Raw genomic sequence first — 16,920 nt, forward strand, 5'->3', positions numbered from 1 at the left:
TCATGTAACTTGTACAAATTGTATGTAACAAGAATGTACTAATTGATGTTCATACTAATTTGATGTAGTTACACTGTAAATTTATTGATAATGTGGAGTTTTTCTTCCTGAGACACGACTGAAAATAGGTCATCATCCCAGTTCAAATATACCAGGCAGCATACAGAAGTAAATAAATTGACATAAGTATGTCAAATGATGTTTATTTCTTAGACATAACTCTTGTAATTTCTGTCATTTTATTTTTTTTTATGAGTTATGATCTATTAATGGAATAATTATTTTTGTTTTGCCGTTGGTTTAATTTTCTGCTCCTAACATGAGTGGTTATTTGTTTGCCACTTTATTTTCGTTTTTTTATTGCTTGTAAATTGCATAGATTTGTAAGCATTTTAATAATTAAACTTGAACCAAATGTACCAAAGAAACTGTTAGCTCCTAAATATATGTCATATTTAGAGCAGTGCTGGCTTTTGACTTTTAATATGGGGCTTAAGAAAAAGAGAGAAAGGAACTCTGAGAAAGAGTATTGTGTCTTTTTCTGTAGAGTCCCTGCTACTTTGGATTGGTTGTAAAAAACCGGGAACCAACAAGTATAGCTGTTGTCATTGGTCTGTTCATTTCAGTAGGATTTACTTGAGTAATTTTGGTTGTAGAAAACCACTTCATCCGTAGGTGCAAGGTCATATGGACCTTCAAGATGGTGTGGGCCTGTTCGAACATGTTTCACAGCATTAGTTTGTAAGCTGGGTGAGTACCTCATGAATAACAAGACTTGGTTTGGTTGCCCAACGTAAGCTACCACACTATTGTTTTTGACCCTAAATTAATATATTATTAATTTTTAAATTGTACAGTTAATCCACTACTCACTTATTCCCATAACGGTCTTGAAATTAAATGTCTCACTTAGTCCACAAACTTTGAAACTCACACATACCAACCAAAGGTAGTCATCTAATAGCAGCCACATAAGAGTAATTATTTAAGTAAAAATATTAATATGTCATATGATGACATGAAAGAACAAATGTGTTTTGTAACAACTTATAATGCTCTGAGTGACAAAATTAGTACTAGGTTAAAATACTAGTGGCATTTTCTTCTAAGAAATAGTGAACTAGACAAGCTATTTCGGGGGTCTCTTTGTGCCTCATATAAGTGTGGACGTAATCTTAAAGATATGTTCTTCCACAGTACTTTTATTTCCCTCAATTTTGACATTGTAAGACAACCAGTTATTTCTGGTACTTTTCCATGTAATAGTTGTGCAATTTGTCGTAATGTAGTTTGTTCTTTTAAGATGATAAATAATATGAAGCTTTTCTCAGCATGATTGTTTTCACGTAACACTAATGCTTCACAGTATCCATGTAACCTGATGTCCTTCATGGATGCATCTGCAGTCATAACAAATGGGTTGTCCTGTCGTCAGGCAGCCCTTCGGTCGGCCGGATTCCAAAGTCTGGGTCCGGCTTCGGCTGATGTCGCACTTCACCCGACGTCATCTCTGCTGGTCTTCGGGTATAAAGGCAACAGCCGACGCCATTTTCCTCAGTCTTTCTTGCCGCGTGGCGCCCGAAGCAGAAGCTGTTCGCAAGTGCCGGTCGGTCAGATCCAGAGATTACTACTACCGAATACTACTCAAGACTTCTAAAAGCTAAGTACCCCGTTGGGGACTCTTTCTTGCCTCAGCCGATGTCAGAAAAAGTCAATAACTGTTTAACTTGTGGGAAACAAATACCTCATAAAGATTTCCACTCTTACCGTTTGCCTTGCTTAGGCCCAGACCACGACGTAGCAGCCTGCGGCCTGTGCTTCCTTCAACCGACGAACGCTTAGGCGCCGGTCGGAGTTTGCTGAACAGTTTTTCGCTCAGATTTTGTGTACATTATGCCGCCGGATCCTCCGACTACCCAAATTGTTAAAAACGCAAAGAAAAGACCGACACCGCGGTCCGCGGTTTCGCCGAAACCACGGTTAAGCAAGCGAGTGTCTCGGTTTCGCTGAAACCGAGAAAACTGGTCAATCTTCAGCGAATCCATGACTACTACTGAGGCTCCTGTTACCTTACCTGAATCAGCCTCAGAAATTTTGCCTACAACTGTGGTTCCTACTGATTTATCAGACACCATCCCTTTGGTTATCTCTACCCCAGCACGTGGTGCTGCTAGGCCTCCTGCAGCCATGTCTATTAAGGCCTTTGCCAGGGCTAAAGCAGCCAAATCAGCTAAATCAGTGCCTGTTAAACCACCCTCACTCAGGCCCACTTCTAGTTCACAAATGCTTACTCTGGCAGAAGATTTAATATCCTTAATAAGGGGATCCCGATCTCACCCAGACAGGGCCTCTCAGCCCCCAGAAAAGAGACCTAGAGCAGAGCCCCCCGAGCCTGTGTCCTCTGATGATTCTGCGGATGACTCAGACATTACAGACTAGCCAGAGGCTCCTTTTTCCAATTATGAAGATTCAGATGCTGAAGAATCCATTCCAGCTGCCTCTCCACCAGAGGAATTCTCCTTTGGGGAAACCTTACATGCCATGAGAGAACAATTCCAATGGCAGGGACAAGATTTCTCAGATTCAAGAAAAAGGCTTAGGACTTTTCTGCACTTACCACAACATAGGCCCTTAGCTATACCTCCTGTCCTGTCTGTTGTGGACGATGCATTTAATGATGTCTGCACTGCACCTGATTCTTTACCTCCAGCCCCTGCCAAACCAGATAGATTTTACAGGGTGCCAGACACTCATCACCACCTATACAAGGCCCCACTTGCAGACCCCAAAACTATATCCCAGGGGCCTAAGGCAGTAGCCTCGACCACAGCAAAAAACCTTATTCCCTCTGAAAGGGAATCCAGGTCCTTAGAGAGATGGGGGAAAAAAGTCTACACCTCTGCTACTCTCTCAGCTAGAGCTTTAAACTGTCAGTTTCACATGATCCAATACCAAGAGTTTATGCTTGATCAGTTAATTAAAAAGCTGTCCTCTGATGAATCTGTAGATAAGAAATATGTATTAGAAATGGTGAATAACATCCAACAGGTTAGTAACCATTCTTTAAAATGTGGCTATGATGCACTGGAGGCTTCATTTAGATCAGCCATGACTGGCACAGTAATAAGAAGGCATGCATGGTTGAAAGAACAGGTCTTACCGGATCATGTTAAAGCTAAGCTATTGGATGCTCCTATGGATAAGGCCAGTCTATTTGGGGAACCTGCCCAGCAGGTAATGAAGAAAATGGAAGAGAAGGCAAAATCTGTACAAACAGTTAAAGATTTCCTACAGGTTCAGCCCCAAGGTTTAGCAGGAACTGGCCTGCCAAAATTGGTCCTTTCCTGACTCCACAAGATCACAAAGGGGCAGGAACAGACGCTCTAGGGGCAGAAATCAATCCAGAGGAGGTGCCTACAGAGGACGCCAGTGGCAAGGCAATAACCGAGGCACAGACACAACCACTGCCACTGCAACAGGACAATCACAGTGACTTGGCTCTGACTCCGCCTACCAGGGAGCAAAAAGCAGCACCATTAGGCGGAAAGTTAGCCTTATTCTCGAAAAATTGGCACTATATCACAAAAGACAAGTGGATTTTGCAAACCATAGACCAAGGCTACCGGTTCCACTTCCACACTTTACCAGTAAAAAGAGGAATGCCAAACCTGCCCCCAAATCAAAAAATAGAAGCCCTGCACCAGATAGCGGAATTAATAAAGATGAAAGCTGTGGAAAGAGTACCAATAACAGAACAGGGCAAAGGATTCTACTCCAGACTCTTCCTAGTACCAAGAAAAGAGAAAAACTGGAGACCTATTCTCGACCTGTCCATCTTAAACACATACATCATCGTCCCAAAATTCAAAATGCTGACCCTACAGCAACTTCTTCCCATGCTGGGCAAGGAGTGTTGGCTGGTAACTCTAGATCTCAAGGAGGCATACCTGCACGTCCCCATTTGACCAAATTGCAGAAGATACCTCAGATTTCTTGCAGGATCAGAGCATTATCAATTCTCAGCATTGCCCTTTGGCTTATCTACTGCGCCCAGAGTATTCACAAAATGCCTGGCATCATTAATCGCTCACTGCAGAGTACAGGGAATCCAAATTTATCCATACCTGGACGACTGCCTGTTACAAGCGGACAACAAAAGCAAGCTGATAACAGATTTACAAAGGGTCATTTACTTGCTTCAAGCCCTGGGATACACAGTCAATTTACAAAAGTCAAGGCTGATACCATCCCAGACAAGAACCTTCTTGGGCGCGGAATTGGACACAGTAAAACAGATGGCATTCCTAACTGCAGAAAAACAAAAAGAGCTCCCTCTTTACTTCTTGGCATTAACAAAGCAGAACAAACTAACAGCAAGAAAAGTTCTGCAGGCCTTGGGCTTCATGGCACCATGCATAATCTTGGTCCCACATGCCAGACTGCATATGAGAAAGTTACAGTGGTACCTAAAGAATTACCATTACCAGCATGGGACTTGAATTTTGTACTAGAAAAGTTGACACTCCCTCCGTTTGAACCAGCAGCAACAGCAGATCTACAACACCTGTCATGGAAAACTGCTTTCCTACTGGCTATTACTTCAGCAAGGAGGGTTTCGGAACTACAGGCCTTAATGGCAGTGCAACCCTTCCTAATCTTCCATCAAGATAGGGTGTCCATGAGAACTAATCCTACATTTATGCCTAAGGTGGTATCCAGAGTGTCTTTAAACCAGGCAATCCACCTACCTACCTTCTTTCTCAATCCACAAAACAGAGGTGAAAGAATAATGCATACCTTGGATGTACATAGACAGTTACGCTACTACCTGGACAGAACCAAAGGTAACAGAAAAACTGACCAGCTCTTTGTAGCCTATGCAACAGAAAGGGAAGGAAAAGCAATTTCCAAACAGACAATCTCCAAATGGATAGGAAATTGCATACGATTCTGTTACTCCTACCATGGAAAACCAATTCCACAGAACATAAGACCTCATTCTACAAGGGCTACAGCCACTACCACAGCTTTCTTAAGAGGAGTGGCAACCAAGGACATTATTGAGGCGGCTACTTTGACCTCCGTGCATACATTTGCCAAGCATTATAATTTACCTCTATATTCTAGATCCCGAGCAGGGTTTGCCACTGCTGTACTGCAAGGGATCCTGACTACACCATAATTTTTATTCCTCCTCCCCTAGTTTGGCTATGGTATTCTACCCATTTGTTATGACTGCAGATGCATCCATGAAGGACATAGTACAGTTTTGTACCTACCATAAATGTAGATGTCGAACTGGATAGCATCTGCAGTCAGGATTACCTCCCTCCTTCCCTCTGTGGTACTCCTAGGGTATTTACCCTCCTAATAGCTAGCTGGGGGGGGAGTCTCTTATGGTGTATTTGTTTGTATATAAGTACATACATGTTTATTTTTTGTGTTTGCCTTCTACTATTTTGGAAACATTGGCATTTATCCAAAATTTAGCTTTCCAAGAGGGCAATTGGCATCTGGGGCAAGAAACACTGAGGAAAATAGCGTCGGCTGATGCCTTTATACCCGAAGACCAGCAGAGATGACGTCGGGTGAAGTGCGACATCAGCCGAAGCCGGACCCAGACTTTGGAATCCGGCCGACCGAAGGGCTGCCTGACGACAGGACAACCCATTTGTTATGACTGCAGATGCTATCCAGTTCGGACATCTACATTTATGGTAGGTACAAAACTGTACTTTTTATATTGGGGAAACAAAAAGGATGTTTAAAGCAAGGTTACTGGAACACATTAGGGACATTAAAAATCCAAATTTAGAAAAGTCTCTGGCTGTACGTTTTAAAGAGAAACATCATAGCAGTGATTTTATGTTATTGCAAGCTACTGTTCTTGAAAAAAAATAATTTTACAATAGAAACCACTTTTTCATTGAAGGAACAACTTCTTTAAAGTGTAATACTTTGATGCCTGCAAGTTTAAATTGTGAAATTAATTAGAAGTATTTGATATAACTATTTAATTAGTTAATTATATAATTGATTTTATATATAAATGTATGTGTTTTGTGATGTCTGTTAATCCTTGAAGGTCTTGTGGCGAAGGTGCTAGAGGCTATTAAATTCTTTGTTGGTGGATCGTTGCCTGTTTATTCTATTTTTGTTTATTTTATTTTAGTTTGTGTTTGTGCTTAATAGCAGACTTTGCTAATTCATTTGCTAACCCATTCTCTTGTTTTTCATTCCTGATGTAATGTTGTTATTGACTTCTTTGTGGGGGGATGAATAGCCAGCCAATCACTATTTTGTGTTTTGTACTAGCATGAGTACCACGGGCTGGATGAAGCATGTTGTTGCACAGGGACATTCCTTTTCAGTATGACGTTTTTTTTTTTTTTTTTTTTTGAGCTGGTTTTAGCCAAATAACTACAGTTTATAGCAGCAGCACACTACAGTCTCATATCATGTCCGGACACTGAGTAAAAGGAGGAGCAGTAGCCTGTGTGGTTGGGTGTAATGGGGCTCTTTGAGGTCAGTTTGGTATCAGAGAATGAAGGTGAAGTTGTTGGCAGCAGGAAGAGAGAGGACTAAGTGAACATACCTGGAATACTGCGTTAAGTATAACAACACCTAGAGATGATCGCAGAGTGAACCAAGGATTAACACCTTTTTAGATGTCCAAAGTAGATCATTTCATGCTGAAATGAGAGCTTTGTAACACAAACTGCACCCTCAACTAGCAAAGAGGTTTATTTTTACTTTATTGCCAACATAAAGATTCAGTGTTGCAGCATTTTTGATGTTTTATTGATTTATATTAGATTAAGATAATTAAGATTTAGCATCACCATTTTCTGCATTATTTATAGGAAACTTAAAATTCTTTTATTCTCTTAAATATTTAGCATTTTTAATATTTTACAGGATGCAGCTGCCCAAATCTGGACAGTCTTGAGGAATGATGTACAGGTGGTAACCATATGTGAGGCAAATGTACTTAATCACGAACAGGAGCTGTTTTATTCACAGTCACACCACCAGTACCACCACCAGCAAAGAAGAGACAGCAGCCTGTCGGAGGCAGACATCCAAGGTAACAGGAACGTTTTATTTGTTTTGTCTAGTAATGTCAAGCCAAATACCAAGTTGTCATATTGTAACAAATTTGCCGCTTGCCTTTTTCCATTTCTTCTGGATTGTAACAGTTTAGCAGAGTATGCTTCTTATTCAGAACTAAATATATTTGTGTCAAAAAGTGAGGGCTTCAGGCATGTCTGAGAATTAATCCTCAGTACATACTGGAGTGAATGACACAGCAAATATGTATTTTTTTTCTAAAACTGTACTGCACTGCATAGTTCTCAACCTCTTACCCCCAGAATCAGGGGCAAATACAGAAATAATCAAGGGCAGTTTTTAAAGGATGTACTGTTAATCTCAGAAGTTGGCAAAATAGGAGAAAGTAAGTTGTGAAACTTGAAGAATGTGAAAAAACATGCATTTTCTGAAGTAAAAGAAGTCTGTAACTCTAATTGTTGTCATTATTTATTGAGCGTAATCCACCACCTTTTCTCCCAATATCACCAGTTTTAGGAGGGATACATCAAAATTTTGAGCCAACATCAGGGATATCCTTTATCATCACAGACAGTTGAGATGTATGCTGCAAAAATGTTAAAGAGTGGAAGCCTTTGAAAGGACATTTCTGTATCTAGAAGTATCCGCAAGATTAACATGCATGGCTTTCTTTGGTGAGGGGCTTATACATGCCTGCAAAGTATAGGGGAGCTATTTCCTTGAAAGAGAATTATATATAAATAGCTGAAACTGTGGTGGCTCATTCCGTAAGTTTGCTGTGTTATCAGCCAATAAATTCCTACTTATCATCCTATGTGAAGAAATTTAGCAACAGAGTTAAACAAAGCTGAAATACTGAGCTCCCCAGATTACATAAGTATGCATAGGTTGTTGCACTGTCGTCCTATATTCTGTTAAATTTTAACTGTTCACCTAACAGTGTTTTAAACCTGTAACCTATGGTTGTATGCTTTAAAACTTTTTCTGTTGCTTGGCTGTCAGTAGATGTCATCAGTGAGAATTTCTAGCACAATAGCCTAATTTAAATTAATTAAAATACATAAAATGTACTAAAAACGCTGTTTCCTATTGTTAGTAGTATACATCAGAAGGGGGTGTTATGATAGACAGTGGCCAGTCTCAGGAGTCTGATGCCTTTTGCAATGCCTTGTGATAAACTCCACCTGAGAAGCTGGTTCTATATTTTACATATTGTGGTGCACTGTTTAAATTAAGTAAGCTTTGGTACTGTACATATCTCTCAACCTCTTGGCACGAAAAAATCTGACCGAAGCCAAAAATAAGGACATATTTTAATTATTGCTATTATAAAAAAGAAAGTTGATGTTCTTCATCTCACATTGCTGCAGTCCTTACATATGGGTAGTCCGCTGTCCTCGGTCGGCCCGAATACCAAAGTATTAGGCTGACGTCGGTCATGGGCGCTCAGAACTGACATCAGAGCGTCAGGGTGTAAGAGCGCATGACTGACGTCATATCCTCAGTCTTTTTTGCCGCATGGTCCGATGCAGAAGCAGCGTTGCAAGTGCCGTTCGGCGTTCTGAAATTTTCGTATTCTGAGTTTCAGACCGAATCCAAGTTGGGCTAAGTACCCCGTTGGGGAATATTTTTGTTTTTTCTTGCCTCAGTTACTTCCGGATGTCAGAAAAAGTGAATAATTTTATTTCTTGTGGGAAACAGATACCGCATAGGGATTATCATTCTGTTTGTATTCCTTGTTTGGGACCTGAGCACGACGTAGTCGGGTGTCGCTTTTGTGCTAAGTTTAATAAGCGCACCATCAAGCGTAGGTTATGTTGCGCTAGGCTAGTCTTCGGTAAGCGGTGTAATTATAACATGCCGTCGGACCCTCCGACGCCCGCTACCGCGAAGAAGCGCAAAGACAAATCTTTAAAACCCAGACAGGATGAGTCGTCCGTTCCGGACGCCGGCTCTTTAGGAACTATGGGGGAATCTGTGGATCCGGCCGAGGTTTCAGTTGAGTCTCAGGAGGAGACTTTGATTTTGCAAGATGTGGCCTCTCAGGAGGCAGGTCAGGCTGAGGGGGCCTCTCAGGTTACTGTTCTCCCTTCCTTACCTAAGGGGATTAGGCCTTCTCCTTCTGTTTCTAAGGCTTCTTCCAAAGGCAGGGCTAGTTTACCTTTCCCTGGTGTCAGTCCTAGTTCTGCAGGTTCTGTGTCTAAAAAGCACATGCTTAAAATGGCAGAAGATTTAATTACTTTGATAAGAGGTTCTATGCCCCCTCCTGATAAGAGGCCCAGAGTGGAGCCAGAGGTGGAGAGTTTGGAACAGGCCTCAGATGATTCAGAGTCTTCGGCTGAAGACATTCAGGATTTTCCTATTTATTCTGATTCTGATGCAGAGGATTCCACTCCTTCTGCTTCTCCTCCAGAAGATTTTTCCTTCTCAGAAACACTTCATTCTATGAGGGAGCATTTTAAATGGGAAGGTCAGGATTTCTCTGATTCACGGAAGAGGCTTAGGGAGTTCTTGTTTTTACCACAACATAGGCCCTTGGCTATACCTCCTGTTTTGGATGTTGTGCAAGATGTTTTCTCTGAGGCTTCCCTTAATCCAGATTCTTTGCCTCCTGCGCCAGTTAAACCGGACAGGTATTGCAGAGTACCTGAGGCTCATAAATATCTGTATAAGAGTCCTAGGGCAGACCCAGAAACTATTAGCCAGGGACCTAAGGGTGTCAGGGCTCCTGTTGTAAAGAATCCAGTTCCTATAGATAAAGAGGCTAGAGCTTTGGATAGATGGGGTAAAAAGGTGTATACCTCTTCTACTTTAGCAATGAGGGATTTGAATTGCCAGTTTCATATGTTGAAGTATCAGAATTTCCTCCTTACTCAACTAAAATCTAAAGTGGATGCTTTGGCAGAGGGCATTGAGTGTAAGGAATTACAGGATTTGGTACATGTCTCTGAACAGGTGGGTAAGCATTCTTTGCAGTGTGGTTTTGATGCTTTACAGGCTTCTTCCAGGGTGGCTGCCACTGGTTCAGTTCTTCAGGCACGCCTGGCTTAAGGATCAGAATTTGTCAGAGCATGTTAAAACTAGAATTTTGGATGCTCCTTTACAGTCTGAAGTTTTATTTGGTCCCCCTGTGGAGTCGGTCTTGAAAAAGATGGAAGACAAGGCTAAGTTTATGCAGACTGTTAAAGACTTCTTGCAGGTGCAGCCTCCAAAGTTTAGTAGGAATTGGCCCACTAAGGGGTGGACGTATCCTTCTTCTGATTCTCAGTCTAGAGGTAGATCTAGACGTGGTAGGGGCAGAGCTCAGAGTACTTTCAGGCCTAGAACATGGAGTTCACCTGCACAATCTTCAGGTGAGGGCAGGGGCCAGTCCTTTCGTAAACAGGCCCAATGACCTGCATTTTCAGCTGCCAGATTCTTCTTGCCTGGCAGCTCCTTTGGGAGGAAAGTTAGCACTCTTCAAACAAAACTGGCTTTTAGTCACCCAGGACAAATGGGTATTGGACATTTTAAACCGAGGTTACAAGTTTTATTTCCATACATTGCCTCCTTTCAAAGGTATGCCAGACGTTCCTCCTCAACAAAGGGTAGAGGCTTACAAGCAGATTTCTTTACTTCTTCAAATGGGAGCCATACAGCCGGTCCCTCTGTCAGAAGTGGGCCTAGGATTTTATTCTCGCCTGTTCCTAGTACCAAAGAAAGGGAACACGTGGAGACCGATTTTGGATTTATCTATCCTCAACACATTCCTGGACATTCCAAAGTTCAAAATGTTGACGTTGCAACAGCTTTTACCTCTGTTGGGCAAAGATCACTGGATGGTAACTCTGGATCTCAAAGAGGCTTATCTTCATGTTCCTATCAGGCCCAGTTGCAGGAAGTACCTGCGTTTTTGGGCTGGGACTTTACATTATCAGTTCTCTGCATTGCCCTTTGGCTTATCTACTGCGCCCAGGGTGTTCACAAAGGTTCTGGCTCCAGTGATAGCCTTCTTCAGGTTGAGAGGAATACAAATTTATCCTTATTTGGATGATTGCCTGATTCTTGCTCAACACAAGTACGAACTTCTTCATCATCTACAGTATGTGATGGCAGTGTTAAGGTGCCTAGGGTATTCTGTGAACGAAACAAAGTCCAGTCTAGTACCCTCTCAGGAAATGTGCTTTCTGGGTGTGAGACTGAATACAGCTTCCCAGATGGCTTTTTTGACCCCGGACAAGCAAAAGAACCTTACTCTTTACTTCCATCAATTGTCTCTACGGTCCAGGCTGACTGCAAGGACAGTCCTTCAAGCCTTGGGGTTCATGGCATCTTGTATCCTGGTGCTTCCCAATGCCAAACTGCATATGAGGAAGCTCCAATGGTATCTCAAGAACGTATGGACTCAACACTGCCAAGATCTGGACACTGTCATTCAAATAATACCTTGCATTCAAAAGGAATTTTTGTGGTGGGCTCAGGAATGTCACCTAAACAAGGGACTCTCTGTGACCCGACCAGAGACGAGTCAGATTCTAACAACAGATGCCTCGGACAAGGCTTGGGGAGCACACCTCAATGGAAAATGGGTTCAAGACACGTGGCCTGCCAGACTTCAGCATTTGCATATCAACTTGAAGGAGATGTTAGCAGTCCAATTTGCATTGATGGCTTTCAAAGATTTACTTCACCCAGGGCAGGTGTTGATTCAAACAGACAACACAACTGTCATGTGGTACATCAACAAGCAAGGGGGAACACATTCGTACCCTCTTTGCAGACAAGCGATGATTTTGTGGGAGACTGCTCTCAGTTTACACCTCAATCTTCAGGCAAGGTTTCTACCAGGAGCACAGAACTCCTTAGCAGATGTGTTGAGCAGACAGATAGTGGATCCCCACGAGTGGAAATTGGATCCTCATGTATTTCAAAGGTTGACAGTGTTATGGGAACTCCAGACATAGATCTGTTCGCTTCTCCACTAAATTTCCAGTTGCCAAAGTTTTGCACAAAAATGTTTCATCCCACAGCTTGGAAGGTGGATGCTCTATCATTCAGTTGGAGCAATCTTCACGTCTATGCCTTTTCACCTCTGCCTCTCCTCCCAAAGGTACTCTTGAAGGCCAGACAAGACAAGCCATCCATGATTCTGATAGCTCCAGATTGGCCTCGACAGCACTGGTACCCTCTGCTGAGAAGTTTAGTACAGGAGCCTCCATGGCCTTTGCCTTCGATTCCGCACCTTTTGTCACAGGAGGGCAATCATTTCCTCAATGTCAGGATTCAGTCCCTGCATCTAACAGCCTGGCGTATTCTGTTCTAGACCCTGGAGGGTCTCAGCTTCCACAACAAGTTTTGAATGTTATTTTGGAGGCCAGAAGGCCTAGTACAAGGAAAGTTTACGCTGATAAATGGAGGAGGTTTTTTGTTTGGAGCAAAGCAAAGGACTTTGATGTTTCCAAGCCTGATTTAAGTGTTTCTCTTCAATACCTTACAGATTTATTAGACAAGGGTTTGTCTTTCTCCTCTATAAAGGTTCATGCTGCAGCCATTTCTGCTCACTATGACTGTGACCCTCCTTTGTTCTCTCATCCTTTGTTTAAGCAATTTCTTAGAGGGGCAAAGAACATAAGACCCCCACGTAGAGCTCCTATTACTGCCTGGGATCTCAATTTTGTGTTGGAAAAACTTACTTTACCTCCTTTTGAGCCTGCAGCTACTGCCGAATTGAAGTTTTTGTCCTGGAAGACTGCTTTTTTGTTGGCCATCACGTCTGCAAGAAGGGTTTCTGAATTACAGGCCCTTATGGCAGTTGAACCTTTCCTAATTTTTCATAAGGATAGGGTATCTTTACGTACTAATCCTACTTTTATGCCTAAGGTGGTTTCTAGTGTGGCCTTGAACCAAACTATTCATTTGCCTACTTTTTACGCAGATCCCCAAAATAAAGGGGAGAAGATTTTGCACACTTTGGATATTCACAGGCAGTTGCGTTATTATTTGAGCAGAACTAAAGGGTTCAGACAGTCTCAGCAGTTGTTTGTTTCTTTTGCCTTGGGTTCTCAGGGAAAGCCTGTTTCTAAACAAACTATTTCTAAGTGGATTGGTTTTGCATTGCTTTCTGTTATTCCCATCATGGTAAGGAGATTCCGGCTGGAATCAGGCCTCATTCCACTAGGGCTACTGCTACCTCTACAGCCTTTTTAAGGGGGGTGGCTACTAAAGATATTTTGGAAGCAGCTACTTGGAGTTCAGTGCATACTTTTTCTAAACATTACCACCTTCCTCTTTATTCTAAATCTAGGGCTGGATTTGCCACTGCAATATTACAGGGCATTTTAGCAGCTCCTAATGCTTTATGATTTTGCCAACCTCCCTTTACCTCTGCTTTGGGATTCTACCCATATGTAAGGACTGCAGCAATGTGAGATGAAGAACATAGTACAGTTTTGTACCTACCATAAATGTAGATGTTCAAGATCCACATTGCTGCAGTCCAATTAACCTCCCTCCTTCCCTCTATAGTTTGGAATGGTTGTATGGTTTGGGTGGTAGCTATGATTTGTACATATTTTGTTTTTGGGAAGTATTCTGTTTTTGGCTGTGGCCTTTCTTTTTAGGGCCTTCTGACATCTGGGGCAAGAAAAGACTGAGGATATGACGTCAGTCATGCGCTCTTATACCCTGACGCTCTGATGTCAGTTCTGAGCGCCCATGACCGACGTCAGCCTAATACTTTGGTATTCGGGCCGACCGAGGACAGCGGACTACCCATATGTAAGGACTGCAGCAATGTGGATCTTCGAACATCTACATTTATGGTAGGTACAAAACTGTACTTTACAGCAACAGGTTTTGCATTAGTGTGCATTTTCTGAAGCATTTAAAGCGTGAACCTGTAATATCTGTCATTATTTAGTGACTTCATTCCTCAATTTTTTTCTGGAAAACCACAAATTTTATGAGGAGCAGAGCTGAAATATGAGACAAACATCCGAACACTCTGTGAAAATCTGGACAGTTGAGAAGTATGTTACCATATTATGTGGAGTAGCTTTATAGCAAATGTGCAGAAACTGAAAAACATGCATGTTTATATGAGCAGAGTTTTTCAAGCATTTCTTAACCCCAAAGCATGGAGTTAATGGCTTGTTGCACTGATCTTTTGTCGTAAATGGTTACCAAGGTATCCAGGGAGAAGGTCTTCAGCTACTTTGGCTTATGCTTGTTTTTTATTCATAGACACAACAGCAACAACTTGATTTTTGATTTATGTGAAAATGTAATTCTCCATGGCAAATAAATAGGCACAAATATTGCAATGGACTCAACTTCACTTTGTTGTCAAAACAAAAGCTTACTTTTTAAGTTGTTTATGTTGTCTCATATCTTACTGATGTGTTTCAGATGCAACATAACTGTTTTATGTAACTGCTAGTGGAACTGAGGAAATACATTTTGCCTTCAAATCACAAGACATTTGTCTTTTTTTTTTTTTACTGGATGCAACTGCCCAAATATGGACTGTCATATGTAAACAGGTAGAGGTGGTAACCTTAGTCTTATTGTAATATTGGGTTTTGCAGTGGTTGTAACTTGCTGTTGTTTTAGTGTAAAATGGTGACATGCGTTTTTTTGTTTGTTGTTTGTTTGTTTTTTGGTTAGTCATCTGACCTTTTCATCTCCTTGACCTCAAGGATTTTGGCACATGGTTGCTTTTGTCTGTAAGGTTTCCTTGGCTAAACTCCAGTGGACCATTTTTAGTCTGATGCCTCTGCCTAGACCTGCCCACTTTGAGTGGTCTACACAGTGTAACATGTAGCTTCACTAAGATACAGAAATCCCTTCTTTGTATCACTAACAGACAGTTCAGAAAGGGCGTTGCGTATTGAGGATAAACAACTATTTTTTTCTTTTTATGAGTACCATCTGCTCAGTGATGTTGACCACTGCCCCCAGTGTTTAGTACGTGAGTGTAGCTCCTGAAGGAAACCTTTTGCATAGTTCCCCTTAAATGACAATTCTACTGTCTAGTGATCCTCTTCTAGATTTACTGTTTTTTTTCTTGTTGTACTGTCACCAAACCGTATTTTATTGTAAAAAACCCATCAGTTTCTTCATTTTCATTGTACTACTGCAGGTTACAGATGTCCCATTATTTTTCTTCTTATTCGGGTCTTGTGTTGTTTCTGAGAAGACTTTGTCTCAATCTGAATGGTAGAGGGGAGATCACTCTGTTTCTGTAGTTTTGTCTAAACTGTTACATTCTGAGTTTGTTAGAGGACTATAAGCTACACAGCTAAAGTCAAACTCTTTTCCAAAGGAGTTATTTTTAAGATAAATTTAAGCTCTCAGAGAATTAGAAAATCTTCATATGAAAAGTGCAGATCAGTTGTAGTGCAGAAGTATGTGAAGAAATTGTTAAATGCTCTCATTTTTAAGATAAATTTAAACTCTCAGAGAATTAGAAAATCTTCATATGAAAAGCGCAGATCAGTTATAGTACAGAAGTACATGAAGAAATTGTAAAATGCTCTCATTTTTGGATAATGAAAATTGCTGTTGTCTGGGCAATTACAAGAAGATTAAGGACAGGACAGAGTACTAACAGCTGCTTGAAAATGCTTTACCAAGTCTTGGAATTATTAGTTGTCACTCTCGGTTAATCAAGCCAGAGCTACTGGGCATTTTTTAGAGGTCTAAACATTGGCTGCATTCTGGAGGCAGCTACATGGTCCTGTGTCCATACGTTCACTAAACACTACAAGCTTGAAACCATCTCAAAGTCCAGAGCTGGGTTTGCATGGATTTATTGAGAAACCATCGGCTATTCCTCCTCCCAACCTGTCCCAAGCTTCAGCTTTGGCTTTCTCCCTTATGTGATGAGTACTGCAGCATATGAGTAGAAGGATATAGAATAGTTGTGTAAAATCTTACCAAAATCGTATATGTCCTTCTCTTCTATATGCTGCAGTATTGCGTTCCTCACACTGCCTTCCCCCTGATGCTTGCCTAGTTTCCTGTTGATATGCTTCCCAACCAGAATTTCAGGCTGGTGCTGGGCGGCATACACTCCTGAGGTAAGTGCATACTGACGTCCGCTTTATACCAAACGTCTCTTTATGGCTGATGTACGTGTAGTGTGTTGTGGTGTAGCACGTACCTTGCAGTAGCATGAAGGCTTTTAGATACTGGCCGGACGTAGGAGTCAGCTGGACTACTTTATGTGATGAATACTGCAGCATATAGAAGAGAATGACATCTATGGTTATGGTAAGATTTTACACAATTATTCTTTTTGGAATCTCTCGCTTACCTGTTCAATGAACTGGGGGCTCTCACCTATTTAGTCAACTTTAAAAGCTTTCAGTGATCGAAGAACTTGGCGAAGAGGGTTCAGTGTGTCACTGTTTAGCCAGAAGTCTTTGAGTAGTTTGTAATGGGCCAACCAAAGAGCTGTTTAGGGCCTGAGTGGTGATGCGGAGGGCTAGGAAGAATGGATATCCATGCATGAATTTGGAGATCATTTCTGCTGTCTTATTTTGCTCCTTACAAAGCAGGTTGCTTGTTATGTATAGTTGTGTAACCTTTTTCTAGTAGTAAAGGATATCTACACTGTAAAATTCAGTTACTTCTGCACCTTCTGTAGTTTTTGTATGCCATTAATTACGTATTTTAATTGACTTATCCATACTATACAGAGGAAAACAGATATACATGATGTTGTACTGAGAATATTTGGTACTTACCTATTATCGCAACCACATTCTCAGTGACTCGACTCACCTCTGATATATCCTGGCAGGCGTTCAAACTATCGTTTGGTTTGGGAAGGAAATTCAACTTTTTTATGATGTAATGTTTGTAACA

General features: G+C 41.5%; 1 protein-coding gene across 5 annotated transcripts in view; it reads left to right on the forward strand.

Annotated features, from left to right (window-relative positions):
- NCOR2 (nuclear receptor corepressor 2) overlaps window positions 1-16,920 on the forward strand; it is a 3,277,114-nt gene that overhangs the window by 331,074 nt on the left and 2,929,120 nt on the right. For all 5 annotated transcript variants that reach the window (XM_044068530.1, XM_044068534.1, XM_044068533.1 and 2 more), the window contains exon 2: window positions 6,919-7,087. The gene's annotated coding sequence lies outside the window, so the exon portion shown is untranslated. The remainder of the gene's footprint in view (window positions 1-6,918; window positions 7,088-16,920) is intronic.

Source organism: Protopterus annectens, chromosome 4.part0 (assembly GCF_019279795.1).
Source record: "Protopterus annectens isolate FY-2018-M chromosome 4.part0, PAN1.0, whole genome shotgun sequence".
Taxonomy (NCBI): Eukaryota; Metazoa; Chordata; order Ceratodontiformes; family Protopteridae; genus Protopterus; species Protopterus annectens.